This window comes from Lactuca serriola, chromosome 7, assembly GCF_051521515.1.
Source record: "Lactuca serriola cultivar US96UC23 chromosome 7, Lser_US96UC23_V15, whole genome shotgun sequence".
Classification (NCBI taxonomy): Eukaryota; Viridiplantae; Streptophyta; class Magnoliopsida; order Asterales; family Asteraceae; genus Lactuca; species Lactuca serriola.
The window spans coordinates 146,769,443-146,785,468 of NC_136414.1; the positions used below are offsets into that span (position 1 = coordinate 146,769,443).

General features: G+C 40.7%; 1 pseudogene; it reads right to left on the minus strand.

Moving 5' to 3' along the window:
• LOC145064433 (14-3-3 protein 9-like) overlaps nucleotides 1-16,026 on the minus strand; it is an 82,262-nt pseudogene that overhangs the window by 36,007 nt on the left and 30,229 nt on the right.

The following is a 16,026-nucleotide window of genomic DNA, read 5'->3' on the forward strand; positions in this document are numbered from 1 at the left end:
CCAGATGGTGTGCGAAAGACACCTACTTGACATGGAACGTCAGTTGGCTGAACTAAGAGTTCACCAGAGAGATGACCGTCGCCAGTAGTAGACGCTTTACTCTATTTCCTTATAAAGAGGAATCGTATTTTTCTGTCTATGCCTGATGTGTCATTTTCTATGAAATTATCTTGTACCGTAAGTACTTTAGTTAGGTATTTATGCTGTCAGGAACTATCTTCTGTGGATATGATGTAAGACCTTTACAAGATCATTTTCTAGAATCTTTACATCGTGAATATCAAAGGTATTGACAGCCGGCTAACTTCTGTGTCATTCTTCAGTCAAGTACCCTTATCATTCTTTCATTAGAGTCTATCTAAATCATGCTTTGGTCAAGTCATTGGACTATAGCAACTTAGATCCGGAGACCTTTCCAAGTCTCTTTCAGTGGTTGGATCTTGTTATTCCCCAACCCACGATACCTTGGGATGCACAACAAACGTCTTGAGACCATTCTACGAACTCACTTCTACTCATTACTAGGGCTGCATCATAGGGATGTAGGTCAAACTTTCGAGAACATACTTCTACTCTTTACATGAACAATCTAAGTACATCAGGGTCAACCAGAATCGCTCACAAAATCCTTATCTTTCGTGTTACAGAATCATGTCGTCATCCGGAAGCAACCAGTCAAACAGGGAAACCTCCGCTTTTCTTATGGACGCCGCTACCTTTCAAACAGCAGTTACAGCGGCCGTGGTGGCTGTCGTAACCGCAGTCCTTGCGCACTGTAGCACTAACAGCACAGTCAATGCTGCTGATGGGAATGAAGTTTCCAATCGTGGTATCCATCTAGGAGGTCATCAAACAGTAACAGTCACAGGCACGCAAAGCCGAAAAACAGAAAACAAGAAACGAAAGCGTCAAGCCCGGAAAGAGCGCAAGAGATCCCAAAAGCTGACTATACAACAGCAGCAAGTGGAAACCCCTGCCGTTCCCGTACCGAGCAGGCCATACAAGGCAAAACTCCCGAAGTGTGATAGGTGTAGTTTCCATCATCATGGGGCTTGCCATGAGATGCAGTGTTGCAATTGCCTAAACATTGGGCACCATGCTCGTAACTGTGGAGCACTGGCGCGACCCATCACTCAGTTCCCTTTCACTGGGACTAACCCTGCACACAAGATTAGTTATAACGCTGAACGATTTAAGAAGCAGTTTTCAAAGTGGAGTAACGAGGAAGGCACTCGTGTCCACATAACATTGGCTAAACACTGAAATCCCGTCACCATAGCTAGTACTAGCCAATCATGCCACCAATGCGGTGAGATAGGGCACTTCAAGAAAGATTGCCCAATAACAAAGAACTCGGGTGCTGATGGGAAGATTCTCAGGGTCACAGCTACAGGAGAGCCTACTCCTGAAACCACGTTAATGTAATTAAGGCATTTCGTTGTAACAGACTTATAAACTATCTAGAACTAGTGCAACTAGAGTTGTACCTTTTGCGAGATCCTGTCTGTTTAGGGATTCTCATGCTGCGTATACTTGCCTTTTGTAGTATATCTTATTCGCAGCAATATTCTTGTGGTAAATCTAAAGTACTGTAACTCTGTTCATGGTTGCACAGTTGTGTTTTGTCTGTAAACGTCTTATGTTCAAATCTAATGTCTTTAAATTTCAGTATGATTCCGACATTAGCATACGACTCGATTCGATTTGATCCTCACGAAAATAGCTTGTTACGTACATCTCTTTCTTCTAGATCACTTTTCCAGCGAAACCATCACATCAGAACGTCGAAGTACTCATGACAGGAGTACCACTTAGTTATTTTCCTTCCGAAGAAATCCCCGAAGTACCACTCGTGCAGTACGTCAAGTTTAATCCAAGAATTCATGCGATTGATCTATCACTGAGGAATGGTATACATAAGAGTGATACATAATCAAGCTTCTGCAGGTTTAGAATTGATGATTCCACTTTAACTTCTTTTTCCCCAATGGGATGTGAGCTTAAAGAAGAATCAGTTATTCGACTACCTTTTCAACCTTAATTATATGCGATTCGTATACCCGAAATTGTGATTGTGAAACCATGTATAAATTCTAATATGAACTTCAGGATGGAGAACTGCTTAAGCCTACGAGTAATCACATCGTCATGTGAACAAACTTAGAATCCAGTACGACTCCCGTAAACAGATCGCCCTATAGTTTAAACACCTACGGAGATACAAGAACAGTCCGGAAAACTTAACGAACTACACAGAAATAGAATTAGAGGACTAGGTTTCTCACCCTAGAGAACCCCGGTCATATTCTCCTAGAGATCGATGGATTGCAACGTATGTGCCTCGGATATCGAGGACTCCGTCAAGATTTTCATAGAAGATGAAATGGTTGAGCAAATGCAAGGAAAGAATTACTTTCAGGAATGGACCTGAGATCCGAATATCACCAGTCCGAGTGTTAGGGAAAGATGCCCGGAAGACTATCTCATGAACTCGATGCGGACACTTCGAGTCCATAGTGATACCCTTCGGATAGGACCAATATGCCCATCGTTTTCATGAGCTAAATGAATAGGGTTACGTTTTTCTTACTTGGATCAATTCGTCATTTCTCCATGTAATGACTTACTTATCTACCCTCGTAGTAAGAAGAAAACCCAGGGAAACATTTCCTACAGAGGAACTTTAGCGAAGTTCTCTAGACACAAGTTTTGAAATTGAAGAGTCAAATTTCTATGACACACTGTTAGTAATGTGAGAAATTGAGCACTCTTTCAATTTGTCAAAACCGCGGAGCATTTATCGACACCAGAGACGCCGGCAGTCTTTCACCAAATTCTAGGTTTTACCGACCTACCGCCTTCGTTCATTCAGAACTCCTCGCAAGCTACAGAAACCTGTACGACTTTGACCCAGCAAGGGGTGGCCTTTGACTGGGAAGTTAAGCAGGAAAAGGAACCTTTGAAATTCCAAGTGAGTGACCAAGTTCTTTAGGATAACTCACTTTGGGAATGGCTTAATACGCTTCGTAAAGCGTGGAAAGATAAATCCAAGATAGACAGGACCTCCGAGATTCTTATCAGAATCGGTCCTGCGCCTCGCACAAACTAGACCTACTCCATGAAATCAGTAACGTACATTCTACTCTTCACATCTCGATCGTGAAACCATGCCTTTCCATTAGGACTCTTGCAAGTCCATTCGTCGAGATCCTCGCCCTCGTATTAGAACCGTAGTGACCCTCGACCGAGAGGTCAAGCGGACGAAGCAACGCCGTCGCCAGTTAGTGAAGGTTCGTTGGAATGCCAACTGAGAACCCGATTTCATTAAGTGCGCTAGAACCAATCGATTAGGAAGTTTCCTCCACACGACTCAATCATTCGTGCGTACTTCTTTGACTAAATTCTAATTTCGGGACGAAATTCCCTTCAACAGGGGGATCATGTGACAACCCGAAATTTCCATTCTGAACAAACCATATCAAGCCAATAGATGTAGAGCAGTTACAGTGAAAACTCAGATTTCGAGTATAAGTTTGGCAGTTTTCAGGATTTTTACACTTAAGGAAATATCAGGAAAGTGGATGCACTAGGGTTTTGTGCAACACTGTTATTCCAAGACTCTAGGACATTAGAGTTCGTCCCAGGAATAAAAATATTTTCTGCCAAAAATATCTCAGGACTATAAATAGAATTCTGAACCAAATTGGTTCATTAGTTGAATTCCAATTAGAAAAAAGCCAAATTCTCTCTCACGGATCTTCGGGTTTTTATCCCAAATCGTGATTATACTTCTCTAGTTGTTTTATAATACTTGTTATAAGCTTAATAACATAGATTACATGCGAATATGTGAGATCCGGGAGTTTACCGCCCAAGAACGTTCTTGGGGAGTAAACTCCATTTTAAGGTCCTAAAGGGTTCCAATGACCCTCAAAGCTTTAGAACTCAAACTAGGGGCCTCCAATTCATGCCTTATACCACAAAACAATTAGGAATCATGGCTAGAAGGGAGTTTACGGCCAAGGAGCTTCTTAGGCCATAAACTCCAAGTTTTTAGTGCCAAAATGCTTTGAAACACTTCTTAAGGCTTAGATTAAATTAGGACAAGTACCCTAAAGTGTTTATAGCCTAGCAAACATAAGAAATCACAAGGAAAAAGGAGTTTATGGCCAAGACAAACTCTTGGGCCGTAAACACCTAAAAAGGGGTCAAATGACACCCTAAATCCTTCCTTAAGCCAAGAGACAATTTGGGCATGTACCTAAATGAGTTCTGGACTAGTTAAAACACTTAGAACACTAAGAGTGAGGGAGTTTATGGCCCAAAAGGTTCTAGGGCCGTAAACTCCATAAAATGGTGCCAAATGTGCCATAAACTCTTCTAAAGACAAGTACCAAAGCCTAGATTTGTTCCTAGTAAATCTAGAGGTTAGAAAACACCATAATCACCCTCTCAAGGGAGTTTACGGCCGTAAACTCCAAGGGAATATGGTCTATGGGCCATAAACTCCCCAAATGAGTTCATATGGTACCAAAACACTTGTATAGCCTTGAAACAATCCCCCACTAGAGTTGTAGTAATTCTAAGCTTCAATTAGGGACCCAAAGGAGAGTTTACGGCTAGGAGTTTATTCCCCTGGGCCGTAAACTCCAAAACATATGGTCATTTGACCATAAACTTCCATTAGGGACACTACACTCCTTTGTTGCAACCCATTAGCCTCCTAGCACTTGACCAAAAGTTTTTTCCTCGCGCTTAAATGTTAGTATTTGTATAATTAGTGTTTTAATCACTAATTATTTATATACATATGTTTTCATATGTAATTAGGATCATTGTGTGTGTCTAAGTCTTCACTTGACACCAAGCACTTGTCTGATCCTTCCGTACGATAACAGTCCGTTCAATTCCAGTCACTTACTGCAGGTGAGTTCATACCCCTTAATTAATGTTTTAAACTATTATTAAATGTTTTATGGGGGGATACAAGTAGAATCATGCTGCTTGTTATATCAATCACATGTGATTAATAAGTAGAATTATGCTAGTTATTACCTCAATCACATGTGATTAATATACAACATTCAAATGATTCGGCTACTCATTAGCCGTTTTACCAAACAGTTTCCTTCAAAAGATTTTTATAAAACATTCTATATGTTTTAAACTCCTTATTACACTGTATATTTTACTCTGTACAGTACCTTTCAAACTTATTTACAACTGTGTTTCAAACAAAGGTTTCCTTACACTTAAACTGTTTTATCAAACTTATGCCTTCAAATTGTTTTATAGATTGACATCAAGTCAATCTTTTCTTAAAATAATATTTATGTTTCAAATGTATCACAAAACTTATTTATGCTTTTATATTATAAATTGCCTGCCTCTATATGTATAGTTATATAAGAAATGTTTAAAAGACTTAGGAAGGCTATCCACCCTATTTCCTTTTCGCGCTTGAGATGTGGTCTGGTGGGATATCGGGTACTCGTCCGAAAATCGTTTAAATATTAGTTATATATCATGTGTACATATATTGTAATAAAAGGTCCTTCCAGTTCATCTCATGCCCTTGGGTAGCAAGGGTATACATCCATGACCATACGTACCAGTTAGATTACTAGTAAACTACCATACGGGTAGTTTAGGAAGATACTAGAACTATTACTAGAACACGATATCATACAAGGAGTCAGTTCATTCATGATTCAATACTTTGTAGAACATTACGGTACATTACTATACTTTCTAGATAGAGAGAAGACACATTACAGCTAGCACACGTAGAACATTACAGTACATTACTATACTTGCTAGATAGAGAGAACACACATTACAACTAGCACACGTAGAACATTACAGTACATTACTATACTTGCTAGATAGAGAGAACATACATTACGGCTAGCACATCCACGGATGTCAACGGTTGATACCATTACAGGTATACTTTAAGGGACTGACTATTCCTATACCCAGCTGTTAGCAACAGAGGTAAATGTACATCTACGGATGTCATCAGTTAACATCGTTAGTTACCCTGGTACCAAAGGGTAGTACTAACGCTACATTCAGAACAGTTAGGTCTTGGTAGAAGACTACATTCAGAACACTTAGGTCTTTGTAGAAGACTACATTCAGAACAGTTAGGTCTTGGTAGAAGACTACATTCAGAACAATTAGGTTTTGGTAGAAGACTACATTCAGAACAGTTAGGTCTTGGTAAAAGACACCTTCATATACTAGTAGGAATCATAGGGATTCTAGGGTTTTTCAAACACTTACAGTTCATATACACTTTCAATACTTACAATACATATACTTACAAATTCTTACATACAAATGCTCAGTTACAAATTAAGACACTAAATACTTATGATCTCACCAGCTTCAAAGCTGATACTCGCTTTCAAAATTACTTATATCCTCAGGTCATCATAGACAGGTACCGATGCAAGGAGAAAGGAAGATGGAGCTTGTTCAAGACTTATCTTTCATTTCAATTTATGCTTTAGTGTTTATCAAAATTTGACAGAACACATTTGTATAATAATTATATTATTAATGCAATGGATGATGTTGTTGCTTGTTTACTACTTTACATTGTTGTTGATATTATACATGACATCCTCCGCCCCAGAACATTTCCGCCGTTCTTGGTTCTGGGGTGTGACACGATCTCGTGGAGCTTTCAATCGTTATCGGATTTGGATGATCTTCTCAGTGGTTTCGCGGATGATTTCGAGACCAGTGAGAGCACTGTCGGGGACTCGACTCTTGGCTAACTATGTATCTCCTACCTCGGCCCAGCACAGAGGGGATCTGCACTTGCGACCGTATAGGGCTTCAAACGGGGCAGCCCCGATGCTGGTGTGGTAACCATTGTTGTACGAGAACTCGATCAAAGGTATATGTGTGTCCCATGACTTTCCAAAGTCAATGACACATGCTCTAAGCATGTCTTCCAGGGTTTGGATTGTTCTCTAAGTTTGTCCATCGGTCTGAGGATGATACGCCGTGCTCATGTCTAGTTTGGTTCCAAGAGCCTTCTGGAGAGACTGCCATAATCTGGAGGTAAAACTGCTATCTCGATTAGAGATAATGGATGCAGGTACACCATGCAGTCGAACTACCTCTTGGATGTAAATTCGCGCGAGTCTTTCCATCTTAAATGATTCTTTGATCGGGATGAAGTGAGTGGACTTTGTCAAACGCTCGACAATTACCCAAATGATGTCGTACCCACTCGGACACTTGGGTAGTTTGGTGATGAAATCCATGGTAATCATCTCCCATTTCTATTCGGGTATCTCGGGCTGCTGGAGTAGACCCAAGGGTTTATGATGCTCAACTTTAACCTTAGCGCAAGTCAGACACTTACCCACGAATGTAGCTATCTCAGCTTTCATGTTTGGCCACCAATATTGTTTCTTGAGATCTAGGCACATTTTGTCCGAACCCGGGTGAACAGAGTATCTGGTCTTGTGAGCTTCCTCCATAACAATCTCCCTAAATCCTCCGGACTTTGGAATCCAGATTCGATCCATGAAGCAGTAGACTCCGTCACCTCTGATCTCAAGTTTCTTTTCCATTCCTCTCAAAGCTTCGATTGACATGTTCTTGGGTTTGAGGGCTTCTAACTGGGCTTCTCAGATTTGGATGGATAAGTTGGTATGGATGGTCATCGTCAGGGTCTTCACCTTTCGGCTTGAACTCTCCTTTCGGTTAAGGGCATCTACTACCACATTGTCCTTGCTGGGATGGTAACGGATTTCACACTCATAATCGCTGAGTAGTTCTACCCATCGCCGTTGTCTCATGTTCAAGTCTTTCTGATCAAAGATGTGCTGCAGGCTCTTGTGGTCAGTGAAGATCGTACACTTGGTTCCGTAGAGGTAATGTCTCCAAATCTTCAATGCAAAGACTACGGCTCCTAATTCCATGTCATGCGTGGTATAGTTGACCTCGTGTGCTTTCAGCTGTCTAGAAGCATAGGCAATTACGTTTCCTCTTTGCATAAGCACATAGCCCAAGCCTTGATTAGACGCATCGCAGAAGACAACGAAGTCCTCCGTCCCTTCGGGTAGGGATAGAACAGGCGCGCTGCACAAGGCTTTCTTCAATTTCTGGAATGCAGTTTCTTGTTTTTCACTCGAACAAAAGGGTACACCTTTCTGTGTTAGAGTGGTTAAGGGTTTGGCGATTCTGGAAAAGTTCTGGATAAATCTCCGATAATAACCGGCGAGGCCCAAGAATTGCCGGATTTTTGTGGGAGTCTTCGGTGCCGACCAATTCTCTATCGCTTTAATCTTGGAAGGATCTACATGAATACCCTCCTCGCTTACCACATGACCAAGGAAAGTTACCTTTCGAATCCAGAACTCACACTTGGAAAATTTCGCGTACAACTTCTCGGATCTAAGGGTTTCTAATACTAGCCGCAAGTGCTGTTTGTGATCTTCTTCGCTTCTGGAGTAGACAAGTATGTCATCAATGAACACAATGACAAACTTCTCCAGATAAGGACGACACACCCGGTTCATCAGGTCCATGAACACTGCCGGTGCGTTGGTTAGACCGAAGGGCATCACTACGAATTCGTAGTGTCCATACCGAGTTCTGAAAGCTGTTTTGGACACATCACTCTCATGAACTCGTAGGTGATGGTACCCTGACCGAAGGTCTATCTTGGAGAAGTAATTGGCTCCCTGGAGTTGATCGAAGAGGTCATCTATTCGCGGAAGAGGATATCAGTTTTTGACGGTCCACTTGTTTAGCTCGTGATAGTCGATACACATCCGGAAGGATCCATCTTTCTTCTTGACAAACAATATCGGAGCTCCCCAGGGTGAGGAACTTGGTCTAATGAATCCTTTATTGAGCAACTCATTAAGTTGACTGGATAACTCCTGCATTTCTGTTGGAGCTTAGCGATATGGAGATTTTGCTACGGGAGTAGCTCCAGGAAGTAGGTCGATACGGAACTTGACCTGACGCTCGGGAGGAATTCCTGGAAGTTCTTCGGGAAACACATCAGGAAAGTTACAGATTTCGGGGATGCTCGCGAGGTCTTTAACTTACTGTTTCTCGTTGATTACATGGGCTAAGAATGCAATGCACTCCTTTCGCAGGAGCTTTTGAGCTTTGATGCAGGAAATGATACGAAGATTGGAACTGAGTTTATCGCCATAGATTACGAGAGTTTGATCCGAAGGAAGGTTGAGACAGATGGCTTTTTCGAAACAAAGGATATCTTCATGATTGGGACTCAACGAATCCATGCCAATGATGACATCAAAGCTCTTTATGGAAACCGGCATGAGATCGATAGGAAATGAATGGTCATTCAGGGTAAGGGTACAACCTACGAATATCTCGTTAGCGCTTTCTTTCTCACCATTAGCCATCTCGATGGTAAACGTTTCAGTTAAAGGTTGGGGATTATGTTTTAGGTTATGTTTGTACGAATGACTAACAAAGCTTCTTTCAACACTCGAATTGAAAAGAATACTAGCATATGAGTTGTCGAGAAGGAATGTACCTGAGACTACAGTGGGATCGACGACTGCTTCCTCCCGTCCTATGGGTAGAACCCTCCCGGTATTATCAGCTGTTGACTTCTTGGGGAAGTTCCTTTTAAAGTGCCCAACCTCTCCACAGTTATAGCAGGCTTGACCAACGCCTGCTCCAGATGATTGATTGGCCGATTGGGCCAGAGCTTTACAGAATCGGACCGTATGTCCCTTCTTACCACAATTGGTGCAGGATAGTTCTCGACAGGGGCCAGGGTTGTGGTGATATTTGCACTTGTCACACAAAGGAAGATTACCAGCATATCTGCTAGTAGGAGTTGGAGCTGTGGATCCCACAACAGAAGCAGCAACAACGGGGGTAGTAGCAGCATGGACTGCTACAGTCTGCTGTCTCTTGGAGGATCCTTGGGAAGATTGACCCTTCTTCTTCTTCCAGAACTTTCTTTTCTCTCCACTCCTTTTAGTCGGCTCAGAAGCGATGGTGGTTTCCTCGATGTCATCATTGTTATCAATTAGAGTTTGGGCTAAACTCTTGGCACTATCATAGGTATCCGGACGTGCAACTAAGACGTTTCCCTTTATTGGCTGGGTCAGCCCCCAGATAAACTTTTCTATCTTTTTACTTTCAGGGGTGACCAAACCCGAGCAAAGACGTGAGAGGTCATCGAATCGAGAAGTGTATGCTGCAATATCGGAACCCTTCATCTTCAGGTTCCAGAGCTAGTGCTCTGGTTTCTGCATTTCACCATGGGGACAGTATACGACGAGTTCTTTCATGGCTTCCCAGCCCATGGCATTGGCTACGGGTAGGGTTAGAGATTTGACTCGGCCAATCCACCAAGTCAAGGCTTTATCAATGAAGGTACAGGTTGTGAACTTGACCTTATCAGATTCCGCACAGGCACAAATTTCAAAGATGGATTCGATTTTCTTGAACCATCGGGATAGGGAAATGACACCTCCAGTGCCATCGAAGGATGTTGGTTTTGCATTCATGAGGTCCTTATAAGAACCCTCCTTTCGGTGTCCCTGATTGCTTTCTTGATCCTGAGTTTGAGTACCACCTCCCGAACCACCAGAACCACTGGTGTTTAATTGAGACATAGCAGCTGCCACCGCGGCGGTAACAGCTGCCTGAAATACCACGGGGTCAAATTCAGGAGGAGGTGGTGGCGGAGGGTTGTTGGTCTTTGAGTTGGGTCTCTTTCTGGGAGGCATCTTGATCTAATAAGATGAAGAAAGAGAGGATGATAAGTCCTCTAAATTGAATCTAGATATATGACAGATATATATTCAGAATAAGCGATAAGGCAGGAAAAAGTTATCAAAGTAGGTAAACTATCGCTAACGGAATGATCTAGGATCTATACGTGAACGAGGATTTTTACAAAGGATTGACTCGAGAAATACTCCCATAGTATTTCATGATTCGCTACGACACTGGCTCGATGTTTTTGGTATTAGGGTAAGTTTTAGGCATGCCGCATACCACAGTCACTCCCAAGCACATGTTATCCGTGTCTTGAATGAATATAGTTGGCCAGGCTATATTGATCCTAGACATGACTACATAACTGCCCAGGTTTAACCGCAGTACACAACACCCATTTACTTATGTTTTGTTCTACTTGTAGTTACGGATCTTGATGGTTCGGTATACTTGTATACTTTTCAAAAATACTTATAGTTTGAAGATACTTTTAATTCAGAGCACTTAGGCCATTTAGTGTTTATAGTTTTATACCATGTAAGGTTTGGTATACTTTATTTACTATAAACAAGGGATCTGATACCAATCTGTCACACCCCAAAAACCGAAGGCGGAAACATTTCCAGGGTTGACTCCACGTTGAGTATCAAATCCGATGCACATAGTAAGTAAAGTAAAACAACCATTGCATTACATATTGAAAAGTTTTACAATTGTTTCAAAAGCAATGTTGTACAGTTGTAATACATAGTATATGTATAAACAAAATGAAACAGGTCTTCTGCGCACTCCATCTTTGGACAAAAGGATCTTCGGGTACCTGTTCTAACGCTGACCTGAGAACATGCGGTTTGAAAATCAGCATAACGCTGGTGCGTTCATAAGCGGTTTTGTTTTGTGAAAATGTTCAAGTTTCCTTTCTGTTTCTGAAAATGTTACACACACCAAGAAAATCCCATATTTTCTTAAAAAGGTTGGTTATTGTTTCTCAACATGAAAAGTAAAGTTGTACACTAAAAATATGTATATTCTTATGGAAATGTATAGTTAGGTTATCTGTTTTGGTTAAGTACAAATGTATTCCCAGGAAAGTCCCATACTTTCCTGAATTGTTGGTTATCAAATGTAAAAGGTGTATTCTGAAAAACATGTTTACCGTTATGATATGTGAAGTTACCCGGTTTGTTACCCTTTTCTAGTTATGTACAATATTCCCCAAGAAAGTCCCATACTTTCCTGACTGTTGGTTACCAATGTGAAAAATGTATACTGAAACCTGGTTATCTTGTGGAATGTATTACGTTATTCATTATTACTATTAAGTAAATTTCTGTTATCCTAATTGCGAGTTCCATAACCATACGATAGACTAGATGTGGCAATAAGTAGTCCACATCACCTTATGACTTTCGTCACCCTTGAACCATTTCGGTTCGGCTGTAGCTAGCAGCCAGGTGTGGGGTAGTCAGCCCTTTATAGATCTACACACTGAAGTCACGCTCCCTATCCTAGAGATTCTTGTTACGGGTGCAGTCCTCCACTCGCGTATCTCTGTGGAGTGTTCGGCGAGGACGTGTCTCCAATCATACAGGACTAACAATTTACTAGTAATAATATGATAATCCTCCACTCGCGTATCTCTGTGGAATGTTACCGAGGACAAAACAGTGTACAAGTTTTATGTTCAAAGGTTCTAATGTCATGATTTTAACTGATAAAATGTGGAAAAGCATTTGTGAAGTATATATATAAAACATAACAGTTTAAAATCCATTTCACAAATATATGTTTATGTGATCTGCATGTTCAAACGGTTATCAGTTGTAACAATCAGTGTTAAAAGCATATAAAATGTGAAACACACACATGAAAACAAGTAATCCCTTGTACTTTGCTTGTGTTCTCCCCTGAAAACAGTGAAAAACAGTGAAAAATGGTAGGGGTATGAGCTCACCCAACGAAGAAATGTGATGATTTCGGATGCTAAACGTTGGTTCGGGGCTTGATTACTCGCAAGGTTCCTATGTATTATGAAATAATATCCAGATATATCTTATTAGACTTAAAAATACTAATTAGATGAAATACTACACTCCAATGAGCGAAAACACTTCAAAACGAGTGTTTGGAGTGACCCTAGTGATATCTACGGACTTGTAACGAAGCGAGGGACTTGGGAATTGAGTTTACTCCTCAAGAGTAAACTCCCTAATGAGTTTTCGGCCATATATCCCCTATATACATGAGTTCACGGCCGTGAACTCATGTTTGGGTGATTTTGAGTGTTAAATGGCTTATATGGACATGGGGAATGCTAGAATGGATTTTTCTAATGCCATCGATTGAATTGAATCAACATATACATCACATATGGGAGTTCACGGCTGTAAACTTGGAGTTTACGGCCGTAAACTCCCCCAAGCTCAAACCATATTTAATTTGTGATGCTTAGGACAATCACATGTGATTCGAACTAATTTTCCAAGCCTTGGTATGAATTTAGGGCATCAAATGACATATAATTAGGAGCTTACGGCTTTGGAGCATGTTCTATGGCCGTAAACTCTCAAAAAAAGGGTTTTGTTATGTTTATGGTCCCCAAATAATTTTTGGTTGGTTCTAGGATTTATGCCAAGGCTTTTGGTGTAGTTGTATGGCTTTCTAACATGTTTAAATGAGTTTACTCCCCATGAATGAGGAGTTTACGGCCCAAGCACATTCCTTGGCCGTAAACTCATGTCTGTCCCTCAAAATCCATGTCTAGGGTGTTCTAAGTCCGGGTTTGCAAGCCTTAAGGTCATATCTAAGTCCCAATGATGGTTTGGAAGGGTTAAATTGCTCAAAAACCCATGATTTTATGTGTTTACAGCCCAAGCATGCTTCTTGGCCATAAACACATGTTCCAGGTCTAAAATGATAATTTAAATACGGATTTGAAGGCCTAAGAGGTTGAATAACAAGCTAGGGAGGTTACCTCTATGATTTGGAGCCTTAATTCTTTGATTTTGGATCTTAATCTTGGATGAGGAGAGAGGTTAGAGAGAGAGAGAGAGTAGTGAAAGAGTCAAAAGCTTCAAATGGAAGCTTAGAACACTTTAAATAGTGTTCGGGAATTGGACACGGTGGGATTCTACCCGATACCGGCGTTAGACGGGGCTTTTGGTCGCACCCGGCCAAGTTGCCATAACCCGATATGGTTGATTCTAGAAATGTTACGATAACTAGAATGGGGTGTTAGAATGATTTCTAAATGCATTAGGACACCCATTAAGTCATTTTAGATAATTACAATTTAGTGACATTATTAAATAGCTAAATCGGAAATGAATTTGGAAATGACAATTGGTTGATCGAAATGGATTACGAAAAGGGTTACAAGTAATGATACGGAATTTCGGGTTGTTACAAGTGGAACCAGATGTATGATATTGAGCCATGGTTGTAGCCACATCTGCAGCTACAGCAGCATTTAGAGTTGTCGTGTCGAACTGAGGAGTAGGTGGTGTTGGTGCAGGAGGATTGCGTCTTGTTGATTTACGGGGAGGCATCTTTGAACTATATGTTTATGAAAATAAAGACATTTATAAGAATTTAATAGAAGAATTGATGAGAATGACTCATGGACTAACTCTCCATAGTCCAACAGTACAACTGAATAACACGACTAATTGTAAATGAAAGCATTTGGATATAATTTCCATGTGACTATATATCTGTAAATAATACTAGAATTACAGATTTAATGAGTTCGGGAAAATGACCTAGAAGTAGGTCTTACATCAACCAAGATGGGAAAATTTTGACAGACTACAATCTAAAGACCTAAAGGGTCTAAGATTTACAAAGATAGGAAATTAGACTAGAATTTTTACACAAACAAGGTTATATCCAATAGAAAAGTTGATGAGAATCTATCGGCGACGAGAACAACTAGAGTGAGTTCTTGAATCCGACAGAAGACGTTCTATGTCCCTCAGATGCCTATCGGATCTTACTTGATGAGCTTGAAGTTCCCTGACTTCATCATGGGTTTCAGCAAGTTCTCTCTGCAGAGCTGCATTATGGACCAGAGTCCTTTCATGAGTAGACTCTAGCTGGTGAATGCGGATTGTGTTAACGCCATAGTTGGCGTCAATCTCCATGACTCGGCCGATAGCTGCTCGAACCTGCTCTGTGTTCTGAGAAATCCTACGAACTCTAATGAGTAGGACTCTGTGAGTGGAACCTCCCTTAGTGAGGTTGTTGAAGCTTCTGTCTCCATTGTAGGGAATGGGTTGACCTTGTTCCTGATTCCGTCTATTCAAGTTTGTGGCCCACAGGGGTGTGGGTCCTTTTAATGATGGATGATGGTTTGGGTTTGGGTCTTGAGCAGCTGGGGATTGGATGTTGACTTCTGGCTCTGAGTTAGAACCATCAAAAAAGCCTTCAGCTTCGTGATCCTCCAATGGGATTGGGTGATCATCTTCTGGCTCTTCTTCAAGCCATCCTACATTGTCGTGGTTGGGGTAGTACGGGTCTCCGGGAAGATGGAATCCAACCATTATATCTACGCGAGAAAAGAGATAAGGAAATAATTAATAGACGAACTAACTAGATAATTATAAGATGATCTTTATCAGTTACTCCAATACATGTTTAGAGCATAACAGTTATATGTATTCCACAACATGATAGACCTTCGAATAAGTGATCCTAACTCTAAGCCCACAAGCAAACAAGGAACAGGAAGTAACGCAAAGATCACAGATTCTAAGTCTATAATATCCTGGTTACATATAACCTTAGCGTATCCACTAAACAACTATTGACATACTAATAAAGACTTTTAGTTCTCAGATAAGTAATTATAGTAACACAAAATACTCTTATAGTATTTTAAGTTTATGTTCTGTTCTATTGTTCTTATTGTAGTAGTGTTGGTAAGTTTTTAGACTTGTTGCAACCTCACTACTACACTTTGGCACATGTTAATCACTCCTCGGATAATGTAGTTGATCAGGCTACATCTTCCCAAGGTTGACCATATGTCTTCAAGTCTACTTGTGTTGTCCAACAATCGTAATACTTTTGTTTTGTCCTAGTGACACTGATTTTAGTATGAATGCAGGTATGTATACTTGGTTAAATATTTTATTATTTAAAAGTATAAACTCTTTGTTAGAGTATTTTAATCCCACTTGTGTTTATAGTTCATATATCTTTTATGCGTTGATACACTCGATTCACCATAAACAAAGCTCTTATACCAATCTGTCAAACCCCAAAACCGGAATGACGGAA